Source organism: Ambystoma mexicanum, chromosome 9 (assembly GCF_040938575.1).
Source record: "Ambystoma mexicanum isolate Mex_15411 chromosome 9, UKY_AmexF1_1, whole genome shotgun sequence".
Lineage (NCBI taxonomy): Eukaryota > Metazoa > Chordata > Amphibia > Caudata > Ambystomatidae > Ambystoma > Ambystoma mexicanum.
In genome coordinates this window covers 532,107,344-532,125,209 of record NC_090931.1, presented here as the reverse complement: position 1 = coordinate 532,125,209, position 17,866 = coordinate 532,107,344, and the positions used below count along the sequence as shown (strand labels likewise).

The window sequence follows — 17,866 nt, the reverse complement described above, 5'->3', positions numbered from 1 at the left end:
CTGCCGCCTGACTTCCCACGCCGCCGGGACTTGTCATGTCCCGGTGGCACAGGGAAGCCAGGTGGAAGATCCGCTTTTACATGGTCGGCGGCAACCCACTGGTCGTACCACCGGGTTAAAATCGACCTCGTAATGAGGCCCTCTATGTTTTATATCTGCTTTTTCCCCATGTCTCATTACCCACAGTGTTGTATCTTGCTATCTTGCATATTCTGTTTTCTTCATACACGGGTGGGTTTTTGTAGTGTATGCTATTTGATTAATTAAAGTATATATATTTTTATAGAACCTTCATTGGACATTCTTTTATTTTGGACTGTTATTCTTTGCTGTTTGGATTGCTACTCTTTCACATTCACACCCCTCTTGAGAGTATAGCCTTCGTCGACCCGTACCATCGACCAGTGCTAACACAAAAGGCAAAGGAGGTATATCTCTTAACTGTGCCTGTTTTAACTTTATGATTGGATCAACTCCTGTTTGGTAGAAGTGTGGGGGTTGAGTAGGCACTTTAGCCTCTACTCATCCTTGTACTTCTGCAGGACAAGAGTCAATAAGACACAAGTAGACAAGCTGCAGGGGGATGAGCACAGGGACTGGCATAGTTGCAAGAGTAGCAAACCCATCCCACTGTAAATCAGGGTTGCCAGTCCCTCCCTAAGCACGACTATACCCACATTCTATGGGCATTCTGTATTGAAGCAGTGAACATGCATGCGCACAGCCACATGGAAGCGCATATTCACTTTTTCTTAATCAGCACACCTGTAAAATGCAAGCCTCTTCTTGACTTCTATTTACCGTGCATGCACGAAGCAAAGGAATCATTTTGGGGAATGGGCCACAGTATATTCTGCCCAGGAGCACACAGTTTGCTCAAGTCATTAAGTTGGCATTGGAACTCGAGTCTACAGCTTTTGCAGCAATAAACCTCTTAATTGTGCTCTATCTCCAAAACACTGACTTTTTAAACCACTGAGGCCATGTATTATTGTAATGACCTGGTAACAACCTCGGAAGCATGAAGGCATGAGTTGGGAGGAATATGAAACCCATGTCCCAGTGGCAGCTCATTGCTATCAGACACATACACGCTGTGTGTAGCGCTACCCGCTACGAAGTTTATTTAACTTTTCTCAGGAATATCTGCATTCTGTATCTCGAAGGAATGGCAAAGCTGTGAAGCAGCCATGGAAAAAATCACTTTGCCTTCTAGCCAAAAACTCAGAAAAGAAAATGACAGGATGCCTAGCATGTGGACTTCAGAGAAAAGGCCTGGAAAATGTTTCTAATGCACTTGTGCAAACCCTACAACAAAAGAAAACTCGGAGGATCTTCGTTCTCTCACCAAGCGCCAAAAACCTGGAACGGCCTTCCAAAGCACATATGTAACACAAGAAACCACCTACTATTCAGGAAATTACTCAAAACTTGGCTCTTCACGTCATAACTAGATAGAGTGGCCTCAGGGGCACACTCACAACTAAAACAACGATGAACAAAGAGACAGACCCGGATCCACACCAAGCAATCTACAGAAAAACCCTAAGAAAGAATCCCAAGACATACCAAACGACTAACCGAGAGACAGCCGTAATAGGACCAGAGACGGAATACACAGCAAGATGAAGACAGAAACATCAGCACAACTCGTCAATAGGACCCTTACCCTAAACTATAGCCATTCCCACTAGACTTAACCACAGCAGACATTTAGAGAATAGGAAACCCTGGACCATTAGCCCAATCCAGAGGGTGAGAAACAGAATAAGCACCAACTTGACACAGTGCTCACCCAGATATAGCAGGAAGCACAATGCGCCATCACACACAAAATACAACTTGACTATACCCCTAAGGAAGTCACCCTACGAAAACCAAAGAACTAACGGAAAGATGTCATGATAGGAGGACACAAACGATGGAATACACAGGATGACCAAGACGGAAGCACTAGGATGCCTCATCAACAGCATTCTGACCCTGAACCATTCATAGCTTCCACCGACCAATGTCACACTAGATAATAAGAGAATAGATAGCACCTACCCGGTTCCACACCCGAAGAAACGGTTCAGACACACCTACCACCCCATACAAGACTCACCTTGACACAGCTGGATACGCACAGCACCACCACAGCGAGTTCCCATAAGGAACCAGCAACAGCCCCACCCACAGGGATACAGCTCAAACAGAACCAGAAGTACCCGAACCAGGATACAGACCCCACTAACCCAACCCTCAATTTTCTGCATACTCAAGCCACACAAAACTCACACAACCACTTCTCTCCCAGAAATCCGCATGCAATTTACCACACCGCATCAACATATAGACAGCACCTACAGCACAAAAGGCCGATCCGATACTTGCACCAAAGCCCAGCATTCGGTGTACACCGAGCCGAAGCTGCCAACCGCACACCACCTCTCCCACTCTCCTACTCCTGTCCTCCCAACTAACTCTACCCGCCCTCCTCCTGTTTACAGATCCGTCAGAGCGCCTGGGAACCAATTCCGTTGGTGACGGTGCGCTATATAAGTACCTTTAACATAACATAACTTGTCAATAATATGAACGCGCTTCTGGTGACGGGCATGTGGCATGTAGCTCTCTCCCGGCATGCCACGGGATATGCTGATTACTAGTGACCACGTGAACCACACTGAGTTTTACATTTTCTTGCAAAATGGCACTAAGAAAAAGGTAAACATTAATATTAACGATTTATCCTAGAAGAGAGGGGGAAGGGGAAGAATTGCTGGCAGGTCAAAGCCTCTGACATAAATGCCATTACCATGTGGATGGTTGCGCCGAGGGGGTGTATACATGGAGCTGGTGCCAGGGTTTAAGTGTATTAGTGATTCACAAATAACCCACAATGCCAGAGGCACGATACGCTTTCTGCTTCTGTTGTCCTATAGAGGTTGGCGTGTGCTTGTGTTGCTGGGGCAGCCATCATGCAAGCTCCTGGTGACATCCTGCCCATGCCGGAGTGACACCCCCCACCCCAATCTGGGGGTGCTGCAGGACCTTTTGGCTGCCTTCCGTACTATTGATCCCAGTGCTCCTCTAGATAGTCTAGAACGTTGCATGGAGTGCAGGGCTGTGGTTCTCAGCCGATTCTTTTCTTTTCTTTTCACGGTAGTCGTTCACCGCTGATGGAGATGGATGGTCCTTGCTCTTCATCAGCCCTTGGCCTATTCGGTGTTACCTCAGCGATCACATTTGTTTCCGGCCTGAACAATTTACATGTGGGGCCAATGTGTGTACTTCTCAGCTCCATAGAGGTTGGGGCACAGGGTAAGCAGGTAACACCCAATTGCATCCACAGGTTTTGTCTCCAAAGACGACAGTCACTCGGGTGGCTTTTTCCGAGCAACAAAAGACTGGATGTCTACCAACAGGTGAAGGTTTTGTCCACAGAAGACGGCGTCCCTCTCTTTACTCCACAGCAATGGTTGGCAGAATTTGCCACTAAAGACATTGGGCCTCAACTCAAAGATCACACGAGGTTCCTTCATTCTATTAGATTCTACTGTGAGTATTCAGGTCCACCTTCGAAATCTATGCATCGTGTGGAAGTTTCTACAATTGTGATTGAAGCCCCAAGCGTTACAGTTCGGTGGATACCTCAAGCACAACACAGTTGCCTTGGGAACAGGAACATGCCATGAGACATTTGTACAACACCCCATTCAGGCGAACTCAGCCCTTCATCATTAGCACCCTGGAAGGGGGTGCTGACCAATCAGGATGCTCAGAACATGGGCTGTGTTCTAAGGCACAAGCCCATGTTCTGAGCACCATGGATTGCCTGCGACCCCCCCCTTTCCCTTCCCCTCTCCCACTTCCCCTTCACCATAGCACCCGTGCAGGTCCCTACACGGGTGCTAATGGAGTCTTTTTTTACTTTCATTATTTGAAAAAAAAGAAAGGTACCTTTACAGTGCAGCCCGGCGCCGTGCAGTGCTGGTGTCCTCGAAGTCCTTTTTCAATGTTGGTAACGTCACTGTCATCAACACTTGTCATCAACGACCTTCCAGCAACCTCGGCTTACTGTATTATGTGCGGCAGAGTAACGGTAAGTTTCCATTTCCGTGGATTCTCGTTGGACTCCACGGGAATGGGAACACTGAAGCACCGGCACTGTTGGTAACGGTGCCGGTGCTTCAGTGTAAAATCTGCTGGGGCAGACTTGTAGTTTGCCGGTCCAGAAAAGGTGCCGGTAATGTTGTTATCAGTACCTTAATTCCAGACCAGCAAACTTATAAGGGCCTCAGTCTTAAAAACCTTCTCGGTACTACCTCCAGGGGAGTGCAAGTCTGGTGCCCCCACACATCACCTCGCTAGAGCATTAATGATGATACTTTCAGCATGTACACATCCATGCACGTGTCCAACCTCCTCGCCCCATATGGATGGTAGCATCTCATAAGCCCCTTTAATTTAAGGGCCGATCTTTTATCCTGATATTTTATATGTGTGGCCCATCGGCCATTCCCAGAAACCATTAGGCCTAGATACAAGTAGTATTCTACTACCTCTATTGCTACTCCTTTTATATTCCAGCTGCGGGGTTTACATTGCTTGCCAAAAATCATGAGTTTGGTTTTGGTTTTAAAATCAGCTGCTTGGCCAGCAGATCCACTGATTTGTATCACTGCAAAAAAAAACGGTCTAATATCTATTCCTGAGTGCCCTCGCTTGTCTCATTCCCTTTCCTACTCACAGACGAAATGGATTTCTGGGAACAATTGAAAGCTCATTTATTTAGTGTTTATTTTTGGTAATGCTCTTTTCCCCTACAAGTCCTGGTGATGAGTTGCTCGCAAGTGTAGCTATGTTTTGTGCTGTCCTTACCGAGCTAATATACAAACCATGTATGCATCTTTGTGCAGTGCTTAGATAACCCCAGCATGTGCTACACACATTTCTTTATAAACATTGAAGCAATGTCTGACACCCGTATATTTATGTTGCCAGGAGACATGCTTGGACTCCTACCCTAGCTCACCATCCAACCGATAAACCCATTGCAGGAGCAGGCATATTGGTGAACAGAGTTGGGAAATGTGTTTCACCCACCAAGCACAATTTCACCTGTTCCTCCTACCCAATCAGGCCGTTAATGAGCATTCTAGTCTACGTGATTGCAGTGGTTTACCATGAAATAATCGAATTAAAAAAATCGAAAGGAGAAACTACCGAATTCCCCCCAGTAGTCCCCCTCCACCCCGACTAATACCCTTGCCCCATCCCACGCCTATATTTTTATAAAAACAACCCAATATTTTTTTTTAAATAGGTTATTAATTGCAGTCATTTTGTCCTCGACTTTTTTGTATTCGATCATGTATACGCATACCATTGCAACCACCTCCAGGCAGCTCCATTTGCTGAGTGTGGATCTAGAAATGATTGCACATGCTCCTGGGGTGGCTGCCATTGCCAAGAGGTCATACTCATCTCAGCGCCATAAGAGTACACCGGGATACGCTGCTTAAACTACCCCTGGCAATACAGGAGCACAAATGAATAGGGAAGACAAATGGATATTCCAGTCGCAGGTGAGAGCCAGGGGCCCTCATGCATAGAACTCTGTAAAATAACAGGTCACAGCATCGGGAAGACAACACTTGTGCTCCACAACCCAGATAAAAGGGGTCCCACTTCCAATGATGGCCCTGGGATTTCTATGAGGTGGTTGCACCACTCCCGAAACGATGACAGCAGCCCAGAGGTGGACTGGTCTCCAGGGAACTCTGGAGGTATCCCAGTGGGCCCTTATCCCATGGGCCTCTTTTGTGTGGGTACCCTAGTTTTCTACTCCTGTTACCCTTTCTCCCAGTCACCAAACCCCTTTACTTCCATCTCTTCTCATCCCACCCATCCCTTTGAAGCAAAGAATGTGTTATAAATCTTCTAGTATGTTATTCCTAAATCTTAACATATTTTTTATATAGTTTGTTATGTATGTTTAACTATTTTCTAATGCCTGTATGGGGACAAATGTGCTTCGAAATTCAATTTTTGGGACCCATTTGTTCAGAACTTTCTTGAGCAGAGAATCCCTAAACTCGTCTTCGAAGCCACAGTAAAAAAATCCAAAGTCCCACGGATGGAAACTGACTGAAGAGGAGCAGATATTCTACAAACCACAGCATGGGCTCAGGCACAATGTTATTTCCAGGATTGCCTCATGCAACTCACAACCAGGACTACAGGGCAAGCTCAAATGCTGGAACCCATGCAGAAGTATGAAATATTACAAAGTACAGACATTCTAAAACTATTTTTCATAAAAACAAGAAATCCCTCCCAGAAATTGAAAGCTATCTACACCTACATCTAAAAACAGGCAATTAAGTAAAAGTCTATACAAAATAAATATCTTTTTAGTTATATGTATATACTCCTTGATGACCCCCAAACAAGAGGTGGATGAAGCCACTCAACACATTTTCTTAGCATGTCGTTTTCACTGGTACTATAAAAATACCAAGCACCTTCAGATTATAGGTTCATTTAATACCGTCAAAGCTCTAAAATTCCTACAATACGAAACCAGTAGAAGAAATGTAACTAAGTGGGAGAGAAATTTTTTAAGCAAGCACAGTGGCTAAATGATGAAGCACCAGAGCAATATACAAAGATTGTATTCCACCGGCACCAGATCCACAAATACAATTGACATAAAAGATGTGAATTTGAGTATTCACAATGCCGAGATTGTGAATCAAAGATAGACAATACACCACATTTTGTTTAATGGACTTGCTCATGTCAACACTGGTTCTGGGGAGAATGTGTTAGACCTTCTTTTCAATGTTGCTACTCCAGTGTGTCATGCCCCAAATGCATAGTCTCCCAAGTGTTACATTTAAGACAATTCTACAAATCTCAGAAAAGACTCACAATGGTTTCCAGTACTTTTATTGTCAAAGCTGATGTTCCTCTGAGGATCCAGGGTGTTTTGGCTATCTCACACTCTGCGCATCTATCTCTCTCATTCTAAGCCGCTATCTTTCCATATATGCTCACAATGATCTCTCGAAGGCCCGCCAGTGCTCTGACTTGTATAGCTATGTATCCAGCCGTTTCACTAGCCATCATTCCCTCCAACACCTCCACTATAGACAAGCCATTCATGTTCTAATCCATCCAGCCACTCATAGGCCCACAAGTCACCAACCCATATACTAACCCATCTAGTCGGCTATGCAATGGGATGCATCTAGTAAACTATCTCATAATCCCATTTTATTGTACACTCTGTTGTTCTATGTAGTGTTAATCTATGAGGTTATTTTGTGCTCATTGGGATTTGTAAAGTGCACCTTTGCCAATTACACAGCCTTCTGGTGTCTTGGTATTGTTCTATTCAAGCTAAGATTGTTCTATTTTATGATCGTCTGTGTTATACTAGAAGTATCAACAATAAAAATGCTCCAACTGCAATATATGTGCACAATAAAAATTGAATATAAACTATTTCAATACTCTCTTCATGTCATCATTTAAATCAAGAAACATTGTTTACTGTGTTATGAAAAACATAAATTACCAGGGGGTGACATATACACATATTAATACAAAACTACAAAATGTTTGTAATAATCAAGTGACAATAATATATGGACTAAATAAGGAAAAATAGGTAAATCAATCACACATTCAAGAAACAAAAATAGAAAACATGTTAACCATTCACAGTTCTTAATAAACATAAAATAAAAATACATTAACCACAGAATAAATTAAGAAGAATCACACCATCATATTGCTGGTGAGGTCGACGTGCGACGTACCAACGTTCAACATGCAATGTTTCTACATTTCTTAATTTAAACACCTTCATCAGGGAAAAATATCCATGCAATATGAACTTCTGGTGGACCAATAGCAACCTTTCTGAATGTGTATATAAAAACAAAAAATATGCAAGCATAAATTAATTACATGAAAAATAATAAATCATTTAGCGTTGCTGTCCCCTAATTCACTAAATGATAAGAGTTAACTTACTGATATTTCGGGTGTACGTCATATTAGCCCCAAAAAATGAAAAGCCCAAGAGCAAATAGTAGATCTGTGGAGAATAGGTAAGGTACAGTTATTTTAATAATCTTTCTGTAAAAATGAAATCGAAAGTGGCCTTTGTATAAATCATATGAAACTCACTGCAAGACCACTAATGAGATTTTGTGAAAAGGTAGAGGACATTTCCTCATTTTGCATCTGTTAAGATCCAAAGTGGTGTTCTGCCAAAGGATATTCTGCAATAGAACTAAACAAATCAAAACTATAACAGCAAGATCCAGGTAATGTTATTTATCCAATTATTGCAAAAAGGAATGAAATTATCCTTGATCATAAAGCTCACCTATTTACTAAACATGGTTCCTCAAATAGGATCCAAAGTTAAGAGAGGAATCAAATCCTTTGGAGAATGTAGCTTGGCTCGAAGAGAGTTAATATATAAAATAAGGCAAGACAAAAGAGGATAACAATTGGCCATGACACTCACACATACTGCAATATCCACTCTAGGTTTACATGTATAGTGGTTTCCCTTACAAAATAAAAAACGAAACACTGTCACGAATATTCCATACAGACCAACAATTAAGGGAGCAGCAGCCCATGCGTATGAAGTCATTCCACGCTGTACACATCCGCTATCTTAATTGTTTCTTAATTGTTTGTAATCACCATTTAATTACGTGCAATATAAAAACGGCATCTTAGTCTCGAATGTTCAGCATTACATTGCTTGCAACGTCAAAACACGTGTTAGCCAGAAAAGGCCCACACGCAACATTGCTTCGTAGGACGGGATCTTCTATATCAGCCATTGCAGATTATGACTGATGAGGAATCAATAGGAACAGATGTCATTTTAAAATGAGCCCCTTATACAAATAAAAAAATCTTTACATTTCAATATTTATGTTGCTTAAAACAATATCTAATTAAAGGTATTTAAAAACACAAGGGGCAAATGTTCACGGCACAGCCAAGTTGACAACCAATTGGAAATGAATGCAGTCATGGCGCCAATTCGTCTGTTGGGCTTGCAAGTAATTGGGCTAAACTGTAAGGCAAGAAGATAACACCTATGTCACGTATAATCAGGCTTCATAGTATTGTTTCAGAAGGTTGTTGGAGTACCGATTAGCCAAAGAAATAGTACATACTTTTTTTTTATCGATCTGTCTGAGTTGATCCATTTAATGTTTATCATTATTTTTGACATAAGTATCCATAAAATACATTAAAAAGACATACATAAAATACATATAAATAAAGATTATTTGCACCCGGGGAAGGGTGCCCAGCTAATCAGGTGGCTGGAACTCCGTCTGAGAATGCACTGTACACCACCCGCTGTTTCCAGCCACCCGAGACCCTTCCATGGTGGCACCATCTTCATTGTGGAGAGGCAACAAGGAGCGTCTCCCTGTTGCTTCCCCAGCCCGCACCCACAGAAACAAATCTTACCCATTCCCCACCTTCTCCCTACCTCCCTACTTACCTTGCGGACCATAGCTTTGGGCTCTGGTCCAGGCTCTCCTCCCACCGGCGGTCGCCACCATAGAAATGGAAAAAGGACTAAGTCCCTTTGGCTATGGCTCTGTCCATGTTTTTTTCTTCTTTTTTTTCCGGGAAAATGTGCATGCGCAATATGAACGGTGCCCACCTCCGAAAAAAAAAATCAACCATTCGCACTCTGGATGAACTGCGGGGTGTGAATGGCTATCGCCCCCTTGTTGGGGGTGCTGGACATGGGCAGTAACGGCCTATAATGCTCACTGAGGCCTGAGCGCTGGGGGCCGTTCCCAGCCATGCCCACCCTGCGTCGCTGGGGTGATTGTCATATTATAACTATATGCTGAATCTCATCACTTTCCTCAGTCCCAGTCACATATGATTCTCTGTGTTGTTCTGTTGCATTCGGTTTGATGAACATACTTCGTGGCTGCACATTGCACATTGCACGGGTGACATTCAAGTGGAAATACGCTCTCGTGCTTCAGAGACAGTTCTTACGTTGTTATTCTTGAAGACCAACTGTTTCATAGATTATAATGGAAAGGACAGGAAAATAGGAAATGATAGCTAGGACCTATCTTACAGAGGCAGGTTACCAGAGGGAGTGGCTTCTATGGTCTTGAAAACTAGCAGACAAAAATACAGGTTAGCCTATGACATCACCACGTTTTTCTTTGTTGTGTTATATCATTTTACGGTCACTTGTAGGTTGCTGCTATTCCGTAGACTGGAAAGTGCTCTTCTGTACAGTATTGCAACCAGCCATGAAGCACCCTGGTCCAGATTTTTAGGGATCAATGGAATGTGCATATTTTGTCCTTCGCATGCATCCGTTTGCGGATTTCGGTTGATTTACCGAAGTCAAAAGAATCACGGCGGAATTGACCATAGTCGATTTCGGCGCAATTCTGTTTGTACTTCAGCAAAATAACCCACATTTTATACCCTAAATAAAACCTCAACCCCCCCCTACTTAACTTTTCACTGGGCGCCACAGCCGCTTCTCCTATACCCCTGCGACGTCAGTTCCATCCCTGTAACGTGGGTCGGATCTGACGCCATAGGGTCCCCTTTTAATTTTTTTTGTTGCTGTTTTTTTTGGGGGGGAAACCCCGCTTCCATTGTCAAAAAAGCAGCGGTCACCCCTCCAGCCCCCTAAACCCATAATACCAAACATGGGGAGCGGGGGGTCGCCCCCACAACTCCTGCTCGTCATATTCAGTATTTTGGGTTTCCGTTAAATCGAATTAACCAAATTGGGTCCAACTTTTTATACAACAATTTTTATCTGACCAATTTGGGTAATAACTCTGTTTTCAACATCCAAGTTTGTGTATTTCTTGACAACCATGGGCATATCCATTTGTTATACTTCCCTGCTATTGCTTGGTTTCTTACTACAGTTCGCACAGTCCACAACCGGAGCCAAAGCACAGACATCAAATGGCATGAACCAGATGTTGGGGTCTGACATATAAACTATATTACGTCATGTCACCAGTACTAGTACAGCACTCTTGTTCCATTGGTGTGGCACTGTAGTGCATTAGCTGTCTAGCATGTGTGTTCCCACATAGCTCTGAGGTTTTGTGATGACCATACCATGCTCTGGGATAGCCGTCGGTTAGGTATTGCAAGTAGTAGTATCTTTTCCTGTAATGCTCAGGAGTGGTTGGTGGCTTAAAGTTTTGTCAGGCAGAGATGTGCTAGGGGGTGCTGGTAGTTAGCTGTGTAAACTGTGTTGTACCTACTTGTATGCCTGCCTGAGTGTGTTTCTTGCTGGCCTTGAATACGTGTCTGGGTTAAGTATGTGTCCGATTGAACGAATATTAAACCAGAGGATGTGTCGAATGCTTTCATGCCCATGCCAGGAGTTTCCCAGAGTCAGGTGTATGCAATCATGTGTAGAGGTGTTGCTTGGAGGGCGGGGGGGGCTGAGAGGGCTATAGCCCCCCGTCTTTTGGTTGTTGCCCCGGATAGACACTCAGGGGCTACAAACAAAAGCTTAGCGAGCCCAGAGTAACCACAGTCCCGGCATTAGCGTAGCCCCAGGTTTTTTCCAGACCTAGCAACACCCCTGATCATGTGTATGTAGTGTCGGTGAAGGGACTGCTATTTTGTATTGCAGCCGGCAGTGGGCAAATATGGCGTGGTGTCAAGTGTGATCCAAAGAGTTTGACACGGCGTGCATGGGGCAATGCAGTGTGGTCATATGCAAAGGCAATTACATTGAAAGGGTAAAGGTGGGTGATGACAGTCATAGTCAATAACTAGGGTCTACCCAGAATGAATCTTAGAAGATTGTTCACGTGCCTGGCAATCAGACAACACCAGCGTGTGATGCCTGCCCTTCTGGAGTTGCCATTAATGGATTTATGATTGCAGGTGCCTCAACTCCTAAAACAATGTAGCGTTGTTTCTTGATGTAACAGCATTTCTGCCCTTCTTTTGGTAAATTGAGAGTAAAATGATTTTTAGGGAGTAAAACTGTAGTTCTCTTTCCTGACTGGCATATTTTTGGGCCAATGAAAACATATTGTAGTTTTGAAGATTGTAAGCCAAACTTTCTCTGTGGCCAGCAATTCCCAAATGAAAAGGTGCATGTTTAACCTTGAGGCCGTCTTCACACCAGGCAACGCTATATCAAAGATCCGCTTTGTGGAAGGCACTGGTCATACCAGTTGCCTGACCATATCACCTAAGCCGTGCCAGTCGTATAACGGCTCAGACACATGCACGTCCATGCAGGGAGTTTTAGCCGTGTGTAAGGGAGTAAAATAGGAAGGCGTGCCACGCATGAGGCCCTGCATTTTCACAAATTAATGGTGATGAGGTAGACCACATCAACAGTACATTTCCCTTTAGTGGCCCCAGCTACGTCAATGCTATATGTGCCCATAGTAGCCCTGATTTACAAAGCATTTTCCAATGGGATTTTCCCAGTGTTCACAAAGTCCAAGGACCTATGACTTGTCGGTGACCCTCTCCGTTGATTGATTGGACCATGGTCTGAGATTAGTAGTTCAAGACTGCGTATACGCTTTTTTACTAAAAGTCACAAAATGAGATGTCTCAAGCCTGGGTATTTGGTGGCAAGACTAAAGCGTGTGGGCCTAATTTACACTGCATTTTTCAATGGTGTTTTCCCATTGAAAACTCGTTTGAAAATCAGGGCCACTGAGTCTGCGGCTGGAAATGGGGAGAGCAGTTTCACACATCCCCAAAGTTTTAATTAGCCTCAGTTGTGAAAGCCTGAACTCCAAATGTAAGAATAGTCAGGTGGGTATTTTTCAATAAAAATGAACTAAAACCCAACTCTTTATTTTTAGTTTGAGGGCAGAAAGGTTAATGCCTCAAATTGAAAATATGGCTTTGTATTCTTGTCTGAACAATGAGGGAACCTTTTATGTGCCAGTGGCTCATATATTATCAGACAAAGGCAGTTATTCAGCCCGGGCCAAGCGCGCCGAGGCATGTAGACAGCAATAAATACGTATTTTGGAAAATCTGTGAAATGTCACACAAGTGGATATTGCTATATTCGTACTTTAAAAACTTTTGACTATGATTCATACAAAACTAAGCCTCAAATAGGACAGGATAAGCATTATAATAACTGCGCGGAATATGAATGTGACGGGTATTGTTACGGAAATATATGACTTTGCGCGGGGCGCCGAGCGGCGCAACTTTTCCAATTGAAACGTATCTCTGAGCCTCCCAGGGCCAGCCCAAGCTCCATTCAGTAATGGCTCCCTTACAGAAGACGTTAGTTGGCTTGTGGCGGATTTTCTCAATTAAACAGCGGTTTCCTAAATCCTGGGGTAGTTGAGTCAAATGTGTAAGTGCTTTTTCAATTAGTTTAAAAATATGTAATTTGCTTGCAAGAAGCCTGTAACAGATTAGCTACAAGAAATTAAATAGCTTTTAAAAAATCAGTAGACATGCCGCGGAACAAAAAGCACACGTTTTTTGTTCATCCGCAGTTGTTTTTTCTATTATGGTTTTTTTTGCCCCTTTTTGCAAAGATTGTTTGCAAAATGTCAGTACAAGCTGTCAGGATGTTCCAGCAGGTAAACAACGATACAATAATCCAATACACAATGGCCCTGATTTCCTAATAGTTTTTCAATGGGATTGTGCCATTGTAAACCGCTTGTGTAAAGCAGGCCCAATATGTGCACAGAGCATGGTCATGTTAAATGAAAGGACCAATGAGCATCAGTTCGCCTCCACATTTTGGAACAGTGTTTTCATATAAATTTCGATTTTGAAAAAAAGGTACCGATTCCGATTACTTGAAAACTGCCAGAGACTTCTGCACTAGTGCCTTCATTAAATCAGTCTGGCCACAGAGGTCAGCCAGTGTCTGCCTCCCTTCAAATCCTTCCTGCTGTTTAAGCCTCCATCCCTGGCTTTATTGCCTCTGCCTCTGATTTACATGTCTCATCGCAGGGGGAAAACATAGCTAATGGGCTGCCAAGGTTCTACGTGGACTTAGTGTATGGCATATCAGGCACGGCTCCTCCGACCGTGAGTGCTACCACCAACGTGTGCATTTGTACACGAGGTGCTTATTTACAGAACATAAATCAGAAATAACCGAATACCAAGCGCCTAATTCACAGACTGTTTAGCGTGGAGCAAAGGGACTTTGCACTGCAAAAATACACTTTGCACTGGGCCTAATTCGCGGAGCAAAGGGACTTTGCACTGTAAAAATGCACTTTGCACCGGGCCTAATTCACAGAGTGGAGCAAAGTGACTTTGCACTGCAAAAAAACACTTTGCACCAGGCCTAATTCACAGAGCGGAGCAAAGAGACTTTGCACTGCAAAAATGCACTTTGCACCGGGCTTAATTCACAGAGCGGAGCAAAGGGACATTGCACTGCAAAAATGCACTTTGCACCGGGCCTAATTCACAGAGCGGAGCAAAGGGACATTGCACTGCAAAAATACACTTTGCATCAGACCTAATTCACAGAGCGAAGCAAAGTTACTTTGCACTGCAAAAATGCACTTTGCACCAGGCCTATTTCACAGAGCGGAGGAAAGGGACTTTGCACTGCAAAAAAACACTTTGCACCGGGTCTAATTCACAGAGCGGAGCAAAGTCACTTTGTACTGCAAAAGTACTTGTTGCACCAAGCTAAAAGGACCTAATTCACAAAAAAAAACACTAAGTGTGCACCAGACTTAGTGCTTGTTTTGTGTATTAGGCCCATTTAGTGCGTGCAAGATGTCTGACGTTTTACTTGACTGCCCTACCAGTCTGCACTCCAAAAATAAAAAATAAATGCTCCGGACAAAGTTTTCACCCCCCTTATTTTCAAAAATATTTTGCCACGGCCACCATGCCTATTTGACATGTTTCCCCTTCTTCATAGTGATATATATATTAGCATATTAAAAAAGTGTTCTTCCTACGGGGTCCAACTTAACCATAACTAGAGCGTTGCTACCGCTGATTATATTATTAAAGAGGGAAACACACATACACACACACACACTGTGCACACTTTGCAGATGAACAAAATCAATGCCATTGTAGACTCTATTCTAGTGTGTGTGTGTTTGTGCACTTTGCAGATGAACAAAATCGATGCCATGGTAGACTATAATAGTGTGTGTTGTGGGGGGAGGAGGTGTGTGTGCGTTTGCGTGCGTGCGGGCGTGCGCGCTCAGTAAAGACATAATTTCTACAGATCACGGAAATCCGAATGAAGTATTAAAACCCACGTGGATGTTATACACCCGCCCCACGCACACATACATGCAGGCATCAAATACGCACCAGGCCAGCCACACACGCCTGCAAAACAGCTGCTGGCAAAGCCTCAGGGATTTGTATTTCTCAGCTGCTTCTGCCCACTGGTGCCCACCCTAGTTGGACTCCTCCGCTGTGCGCCACCCCTGGGTGAGCAGACACCCTTTGGTGCATGTATTTAGCGGACTCATCCTTGCTGGTCTGTACAGTAAACCACTTCCAAAACTTGGACCTGGCACATAGCACTGCTCCTAGGGACAGGAGCGCGTGCTGTGCAGCCGGGTGGCATCGTATGTACTAGCAATATTCATCATCACGTGCAACCGGCCCGCAGCACGCACACGTAACTGGAAAAAGACGTGCTGGCCCCCCAAGTGTATGAGCAGATTAATGATGACCTCGTGCGCCCCTTTCTCAGCACGGTGAATCCTAACAGTTACCCTATCCGAAACAAAAACAGTCTCTGTAATGCCCACTGACGGCAAAATGGCACTGCGGGCCACTGTCGCCCTGTGTGCGGTGCTTCCGGCTAGCCCAGAACCGGGGGCGGCGGGCGGGTCCCACCGCCGCGGTGCCCCTGCGGATCCCTGCTCGGCTTCAGCCGCCCTCAGTGAAGCACCCCCGGCAGCCACGGGACACCTGTGCGCCGACGCGCGCACCCAGGCCTCCCCGGAACGCATGGCTGTGCGTGAATGCGTGCACGCATCTGCGTGTCGCCCCATCTGCCGAATCAAAACAAGCGGGCAGATTGGCGCCATCATTCGACCAACAGCCAGCAGCTTCCGTCGCGCGCCTTCGTCCATATCCCGAAATATCCGGGCAAAAGTCGCTCACTCCACGCATATAATGATGACAAGAGAGTTCTAGAAAGAAATGCAATGATTGCGCGTGTGTGCGCGCGCGAACGAGAACGAGGGTTTGAATATATATATATATATATATATATATATATATATATATATATATATATATATATATATATATATATATATATATATATATATATATATATATATATATATATATATATATATATATATATATATATATATATATATATATATATATATATATATATATATATATATATATGAACATGCGCCTGGTGACCATGAAAATGGCCGAGGTGCGCGCTATAAATCAGCTTCAAGTAACATAAACACATATAATGAAATATATCATGTGCACAATGTTGCCTGGCATAAACGTATATGCCGATAATTGGGGAATAGGTGTCACTATAACATGCAGAGAGGGTGTATGTACATCCTTAATTACTCTCACTGTGTTGTGGCGGCTGCTCAGGTAAAGTCACTTGTAAGGGACATCGTTTGACATTGTAGGGGCTTCTTGACACGCTACCCATTGCCTAGAAAAACATATAGCACAAGTATACACACACAAATACACACACACGTTGGTCTAGAAATACATCCCTGTCATAACTTTGGAAAACAAGTTCAGAAATCTCATTTAAAGTCGTCCTTCATAAAGTAGGCGACAGTGAACGGAAGGCGTTAGCTGTGACGGCTCCATCTTACCGGTTGGGGCGGGGGGTGCTCTCCTTCGGTGCTCCCCAAACTTCAGACTGTTGCCCCTGGCATGCCTCGGGCAGGGAGAGACAGGGCTATAAAACCCCTGTCCCTGACGCGGGCCTAGGACTTTTATCAGCTTGAATGTGAAAATACCCTTTAATCCCAGCCTGGCTCCCCCGGTCACGTGGTGCAGAACCTGGGCGCAGGAGCCGCTTGGAGCGCGCTGGGGTCAGCCTCGTAATGAAGCAATTTTCCTTCAGCAAAAAAAAAGAAAAAAAAAAAAGAATATTATAATATATGTGAAGAGGCAGAAATGGGGAGAAAGCGGGAGCGCCACGCAGCAGAAGCCTGCCCCGGCTCTGGTAAGGACCTGCCCGAGACTACACGACATGTATCTGTAGGACTCTGGTAATGACATTTATTAATGGAGGGTGGGGGTGAAGAGGGGGGGGTGGGTGTCCACATAAAAGGCAGAAACTGCCAGCGATGGGAGGCCTGATAGGCGAAGGGCCTCCTTGCAAAGCAAAGCGCGCTGTTTAGCGCGGCATTAGAAACGAGCCTTCGCGTTTAAGGGCTGGTGTAGTTTCACTTTTTGGCGGGAAAGGGTTACTCTGCGTTGCTGCGCTGCTTTGTAAACGCGTTGGGATGAGCAGCTGCAGTCGGGCTGCGTTGGCATCCATTTAGCACCTGATTCGTGGAATTATTTGTGCGTAAAACCCCGAAAGTCCCCATACCTCAAACAGGGATTTTCAGTCAGAATGGCGCGTTTACGCGCAGATAATTCCATGAATCAGGCTATTGGAGTCTATTCTGCTTTGCTTTCTCGTTTTTCCGTGGGACAGGATTCCAGGAATGATGCGGAATGCACGAGGAAGCGTGTGTCCGTTTGGCGCAGGTGGCGATCCCAGGCCCCCTCTTGGTCTGAGTGGCTCTGCGGTAGCACTGTTTCCTGTGTGGGTACATGGTCCTGATCCCCCACACACTTCCTATTAAGCGTGAAATGG

General features: G+C 44.4%; 1 protein-coding gene across 1 annotated transcript in view; it reads right to left on the bottom strand.

Annotated features, from left to right (window-relative positions):
- Positions 1–17,204, bottom strand: part of TBX4 (T-box transcription factor 4) — a 613,533-nt gene extending 596,329 nt beyond the window's left edge. The window contains exon 1 of the mRNA XM_069615083.1: positions 16,869–17,204. The gene's annotated coding sequence lies outside the window, so the exon portion shown is untranslated. The remainder of the gene's footprint in view (positions 1–16,868) is intronic.
- Positions 17,205–17,866: the final 662 nt, after the last annotated feature.